The following is a 5,966-nucleotide window of genomic DNA, read 5'->3' on the forward strand; positions in this document are numbered from 1 at the left end:
AGCTTCGATCGTATCGCTCGTACCATCCGGTTTGGTTTTTTCGTATTTTATTTTGATTGTGAGCTCCATTTTTAAACCTCTCAGCTCTCTCAATTCAGACTTGATTTTATTGACTATCTGTTCCTTGTGCGAATCAAAAAACTTGATCAAATCGTGGTTATAAAGTCTGGGGTTTAATTCCCAGTTTCTGTAGTAATTTCTAAACCTTCTCGTTTCTCTAAAAGCTGACTCTGTAAAGTATTCGGGCTGTCTGTATGTTTTAATCGCCGAGATTAAATCTTTTTTCAAAACTCGTCCTTTATAACCCGTCGGTACGTATTCTAGATTTTGTTCGTCTACAATCTGTTTGAGCTCATAAAGTTTCTTTTTCCTCAAGTTTTTAAATTTACTTTCATAATGTTTTATCCCCTCGATGTATACTTTACGAGTAAGAGAAACATTTTCATTGTGCGGTATATTATACCGCTGTACGTAATCACGCAGCGTGGCTTTGTTCCATTTAGAATATCCTTTGACGGTCGGTCTAAACATATTACTCTCCATTTTATTATAGAAAATATAATATTTTTTTTTTTTTTTCATTTTTTTTTAGAGGGCGATCAATTATTTCATAATCCATGAGAGCTTGACTGTAGTAAAATTCCCAAGGTCACATGGTGGTGACTCACACATTTTTCAAGGTCGCGTTGTTTACACCAAATTTTTATCGTGCCTCAACACGTTTCAAGGTCACGTTGTGGTGACTCACATATTTTCAAGGTCACGTGGTGGTGACATCACCTCATTTTAGCGACGACAGATTTTTTTTATTTTTTTTTTCTCTCTCTCTCTCTCCCGGCGTCAGGATTTTTTTTTTTTTTTTTTCTCTCCCGGCGTCAGGATTTTTTTTTTTTTCTCTCTCTCTCCCGGCGTCAGATATTTTTTTTTTTTTTTTTTTTTTTTCCCGGCGTCAGGATTTTTTTTTTTTTTCTCTCTCTCTCTCGGCGTCAGGATTTTTTTTTTTTTTCTCCCGGCGTCAGAGATATTTTTTTTTTTCTCTCTCTCTCTCGGCGTCAGGATTTTTTTTTTTTTTTTTTTTTTTTTTTTTCTCCCGGCGTCAGAGATATATTTTTTTTTTCTCTCTCTCTCTCAGCGTCAGGATTTTTTTTTTTTTTTTTTTTTTTTTTTTTCTCCCGGCGTCAGAGATATTTTTTTTTTCTCTCTCTCTCTCTCTCGGCGTCAGGATTTTTTTATTTTTTTATTTTTTTTTAGAAATCGGGGGATTCCCCTATTTTTCCAAAATCGAGAGCGGCGTGTCCAGGCTCGCCGCAGATTTTTTCGATTTTGGTCCCGTACCCCCGCCTCCCTTACTACTGTATAGGTTACTCGCAAATGGCTTGTTGGTCATTGAAAACTGTAGTTTGTTGTGACAGTCTTATTGAAAACTTTTGAAACTAGTGGGAACTATTCATTTTACTGGATTCAGTCACTGAGGTCTATTTTCTGGAATGAAAATAGCTTAATTAAAGTGTATTGGGTTGCTCGAGTAGCGTCTGACTTGGGTTGGTAACAAGTCATATTTTGCAATCCCAAGTCAAGTCACAAGTCATTGTTTGCAAGTCCAAGTCAAGTCACAAGTCAAAGCTGGTATTTACAAGTCAAGTCACAAGTCACAATTATAGCGACTCGAGTCTGACTCGAGTCCAAGTCACATGACTCGAGTCAGCAACTCTGGTGATTCCAACCTCGTAGCCACAGAATTTAAGGGTGTATTTCCGAGTGGCGGGGTATTTTGCAATTACTCCTCGCCTTTTTAAGATTCGGACATGGTCTGGCGATCGCTTAGACCCGTGAACGTGGCTTGTAAACTACGCCATCGCGGTACTTATCACGTTTCTTGTTCAGAATAGAGATTGTCCGGTCTTTTGTGTTATAACTCGTCCTTTTCAAATTGATATAAACAAATCCGACGGTGGTGTGTTTTTTTTCCGTGTACGATGCCTGTGAATATAGACATGATTGTAGAGTCCTTTTTAGGCTTTTCTGCAAAGTTGTGGAAAAGCCTTTGTTTTTCCGGCCTCCACTTTTTCCATTCATCTTTGTCGTACATCATTCAAAGTCAGCATAAGATAGTTATAGCAGTTATAGATTACGTCATCATTGGGTCACGTGACGTCACGTTAAAGATTTCTAGATTTAATCTAGAAAATCAATATAAAATCAACTGTAGGAGAACTGAACTTGATTTTTTTCGGGAATTGATTGAATAATCCAGGATCTTCATTAAATTTTGCGTGAGCCAATTCACATGACCCTTCCTTCCAGTCGAAACCAAAAGTGCCTTATAGGGTAAGGGGGGGGGGGGGATTTGGTCTGTTTCATTTTAAAATAGGGGGAAGAAACTCAAACTCCAGATAGATAACATAAGCACTAACTTACCTTTATTTCAGAACTTACCAGGTCAGTAATGATAATCAAGAAGTAAGACCTCTGACCTCTTAAATGAGTGGCTTCCGTGTGGGAGAATTCTACCTGCATGTGGTTGTTTTCGACCGGGTTGTCGGGAGATTTCGACCAACGTTAATAATTGCATTGATTGTGTCTAATTTACACAATACAACCATTGCTTTGCCACACAAACTGTGAATGAACTGTGAATTGCGATGTTCATGAATGCCCAAGGTTGTTCCATTTATTTAATAGGGGTAGTCAGTTTTAGAGAGGTTGGGTTGTTCCATTAATGTCATGTACTGTTTCGTGCTAAAAATAAAAGGAGGCCGATGCAATAACAATGACAACACCTGTTTTTTTTAGACTTTCCATAAAACACATCTAATAATAACATTTTAAAGGGCTTGAATTATAATTCTCAAGGCAAGATATTCCATTTTCAAAACGGGTGATTGATCATTATTCACAAGAGGTATGATACGGTGGGCAAGATCATTTTAATTCGTCAAGGAACAATGAAGAATATTATTTTCTTTATGGTGTGATCATCATGAAATTAATTGTGATTGATTCAACTTCAATAGTTTGTAAGAAATTTATATAGTTGGCAAGAGGTGGTGAAAGGCTTGTTAGAAACGTTTGTGTTACTGCTGTACCAAATTGAATTGAATTGTTTAGCGTGGTGATTAGTGACAGGTGTTCTAAGCCCGAGCCGTGCCGATTACAATTGCTGATCTAGAATTGGTTTGAAAACTTTGTGTCGTACGTTTGGAATGGACCTATTAGTGCATCGTTTGTATTTCAAACACAAAAGTCACACCACCAGTCCAACTCTGCTATCTCCTTCTCAGACATAACTTCTGTGCCGACGATTCCGGTGCACCTCTGTGTACTGTGAAACCAGCGCCTGCACTCTTTGCAGCCCATCCAGTTTTCTGGCTTGTTGTCGTATGGCTCATGACATGTGCTACAACTTACAAGTATCCTTGTTGATCATGTCAAAATCAGATTCATCAGAATCTGAGTCTTCGTGATCATCGATCTCTTCGGCATGCTTCCTTGCTTTGATCCAGCTTTCTTCTGTTTCCTACCTCCTTCCCGGCTCCCCCGACCTTCAAACTTTTTAAGTTCACGTTCTTCCTTTTTCTTCTCCCGTTGCTCGTCTTCTTCTTTTGTCTTTCTGTCTTCCTCTCTAAGATACCGGTATGCCACAAATCTATCTCCAGAGAACGCTTTAGGGAGTTTTTCAGTCTGCCTGGTGACCTTGGTCTTGGGGGAACGGATTGCTACTGGGTAGTGCAAATGGTTGGCAAATACTGATGATAATCTTGCAGGGGTCCGGTTGGATTTTTTTCCTTTTTTGGTGCTTGTCCAGATGGGCCTGGGATGTTGGCCACACCAGATGGGCCGGGGGTGTTGGCTGCGCCCGATGGGCCTGGGATGTTGGCCGCACCAGATGGGCCGGGGGTGTTGGCTGCACCCGATGGGCCTGGGATGTTGGCCGCACCAGATGGGCCGGGGTGTTGGCTGCACCCGATGGGCCGGGGGTGTTGGCTGCGCCCGATGGGCCGGGGGTGTTGGCTGCACCCGATGGGCCGGGGGTGTTGGCTGCACCCGATGGGCCGGGGGGGGGGGGGGGGGGGGTGGCTGCGCCCGATGGGCCGGGGGTGTTGGCTGCACCCGATGGGCCGGGGGGGGGGGGGGGTTTGGCTGCGCCCGATGGGCCGGGGGTGTTGGCAGTATCGGCAGTGGGCTGAGGTTTTGAAGATTTTTCTTTCAGTGTGGCCCAGGTGTGAAACAAATCATCATCTTTTAGGTCATAGCCCTCTTGTTTTCTTGACTCCAACAGTTTCTTTTTGTCTGGGCTGATGCATGACTCCAGTGCAAGAAGTGCTTGTAGATGTGCAGCTTGAGGTTGTTGATGTCTGTTTGGCATGCGTTGCTCCTCTGGGATGACTGCAGGGAGTTGTTGTTGCTGGTGTCCCTTCTCACCTCCTTGCACTTCTACCTGCGGGGCATACACTTGTGCTGGGGGCAAGGTTGTTTCTGTCAATGGCATGGCGATCGAGGGGGTAGAGTCCACACTTGCGAAACCCATTGACTGCATTAAAGGGGCACTAGGTCCTGAAATCCCCGAAATTTCATGTTTTGGATTGTTTACTTATCCTTTTTCAAACATGTGGTTGAAAGGAAACCAACCTAATGTCTTACCGTTCCCGAGAAAAGACAAAAAAACCCTGGTTGTTTACATCGGACACAACGGAGTACGAATACGTTTTTCGTGTTGTTCTCATACAGTGTATGATATACACGTTGTGTGTCTCGGGAACAGCGGTGACCAATCACCAATGCAAAAAAAAATTGGTTTCTTCAACGTCCGCAAAAGGCGAACACTTTACGCGTACGAATGAAATCACAACTAGCATCCAAACGGCTCGAATTTATGGGGTCGCAAAAGTGGACCCCGAAATTTGTTTTCACACGCAAAGTACAGGAATAACACCCAGTTTTAAATGGATAGTTGTGTGGAAGTTTCTATCCTTGTTTTAAATGTTCTTTCCGATCAACATAATCTTGTTCAGAGCTCGCTTTGTAGCCCAATTGGGCTGTTCCAGGACCTAGTATCCCTTTAAGGGGGGTTGCCGCTTCCCAGCTCAACCAAAAGAAAACACTGGTGCAAAAGTTCTCTTGGTGACTTGAGCTCCCGGATTTGTGATCTGGTAATGTCGCACATCAGTCCCCCACCTCTTCTTCAAAGATTGGAAAACATGCCACATCAAGAGGCTGCAGGATGTGTGTAGTATGTGGGGGCAGGCAGTACAAGATCCTTTTGTTTTTTTCTGCAACATGTGGCCGTCTCCAAGTTGATGTGTGTGCTGTGCCCATGGACGAACAGGACTACAGGGAGCTTGATGCTGTGTTTCCTCAGGAACGTAAGGAAATGGTTGGCTATCCACTCGTAAAAGACTTCAGAGTCGATCCACCCATTTGCACTTAGACCAAAAACCGCCCCTTCAGGTCCGCCTTCAGTAGGGTTGTAATGGAACCTGACGCCCTGGAAGATAAGCATGGGTGGGAGAAATACTCCGGCGGCACTTGTCGGATGAAGACTGCAAATACACATCACGAGCTCCGCGAGGAGCTAAGACCTTTATATCTTTCCTCCAGCTAATTGGAAGCCCGATTCGTCGGCATTGAAAATCCGGGATGGATCTGCAAAGACTGCAAGGCCATCTTCAACTTCACCTTGTTGAAAGTATGCCTCCAGATCATCAAACCCCATCATATTTTTTTTCAACGGTGACAGATGCTCGTTCCCTTCCAAGACCTTTGGGCACTCTAATCGATATTTTGGGATGGCGCTTCATAAACCCCTTCATCCAATCTCTGCCCGGGGTTTTATTCTTGAAAGGATTGGGCCTTCCATCTTTGTTGAGAACTTTCTTTACACCTACTACGAGCTCCTGCTTTGTGTGACTGTATCCAATCTTTGACATCTGAATCGCCCATGCCACAAGGTCAGGTTTAGAGGCATT

At 43.2% G+C, this 5,966-nt stretch overlaps 1 pseudogene; it reads right to left on the reverse strand.

The window, feature by feature from the left end:
• Nucleotides 1-5,084: 5,084 nt before the first annotated feature.
• LOC119740000 lies at nucleotides 5,085-5,966 on the reverse strand (annotated as a pseudogene).

This window comes from Patiria miniata, unplaced genomic scaffold (genome assembly GCF_015706575.1).
Source record: "Patiria miniata isolate m_02_andy unplaced genomic scaffold, ASM1570657v1 HiC_scaffold_10, whole genome shotgun sequence".
NCBI classification, from domain to species: Eukaryota; Metazoa; Echinodermata; class Asteroidea; order Valvatida; family Asterinidae; genus Patiria; species Patiria miniata.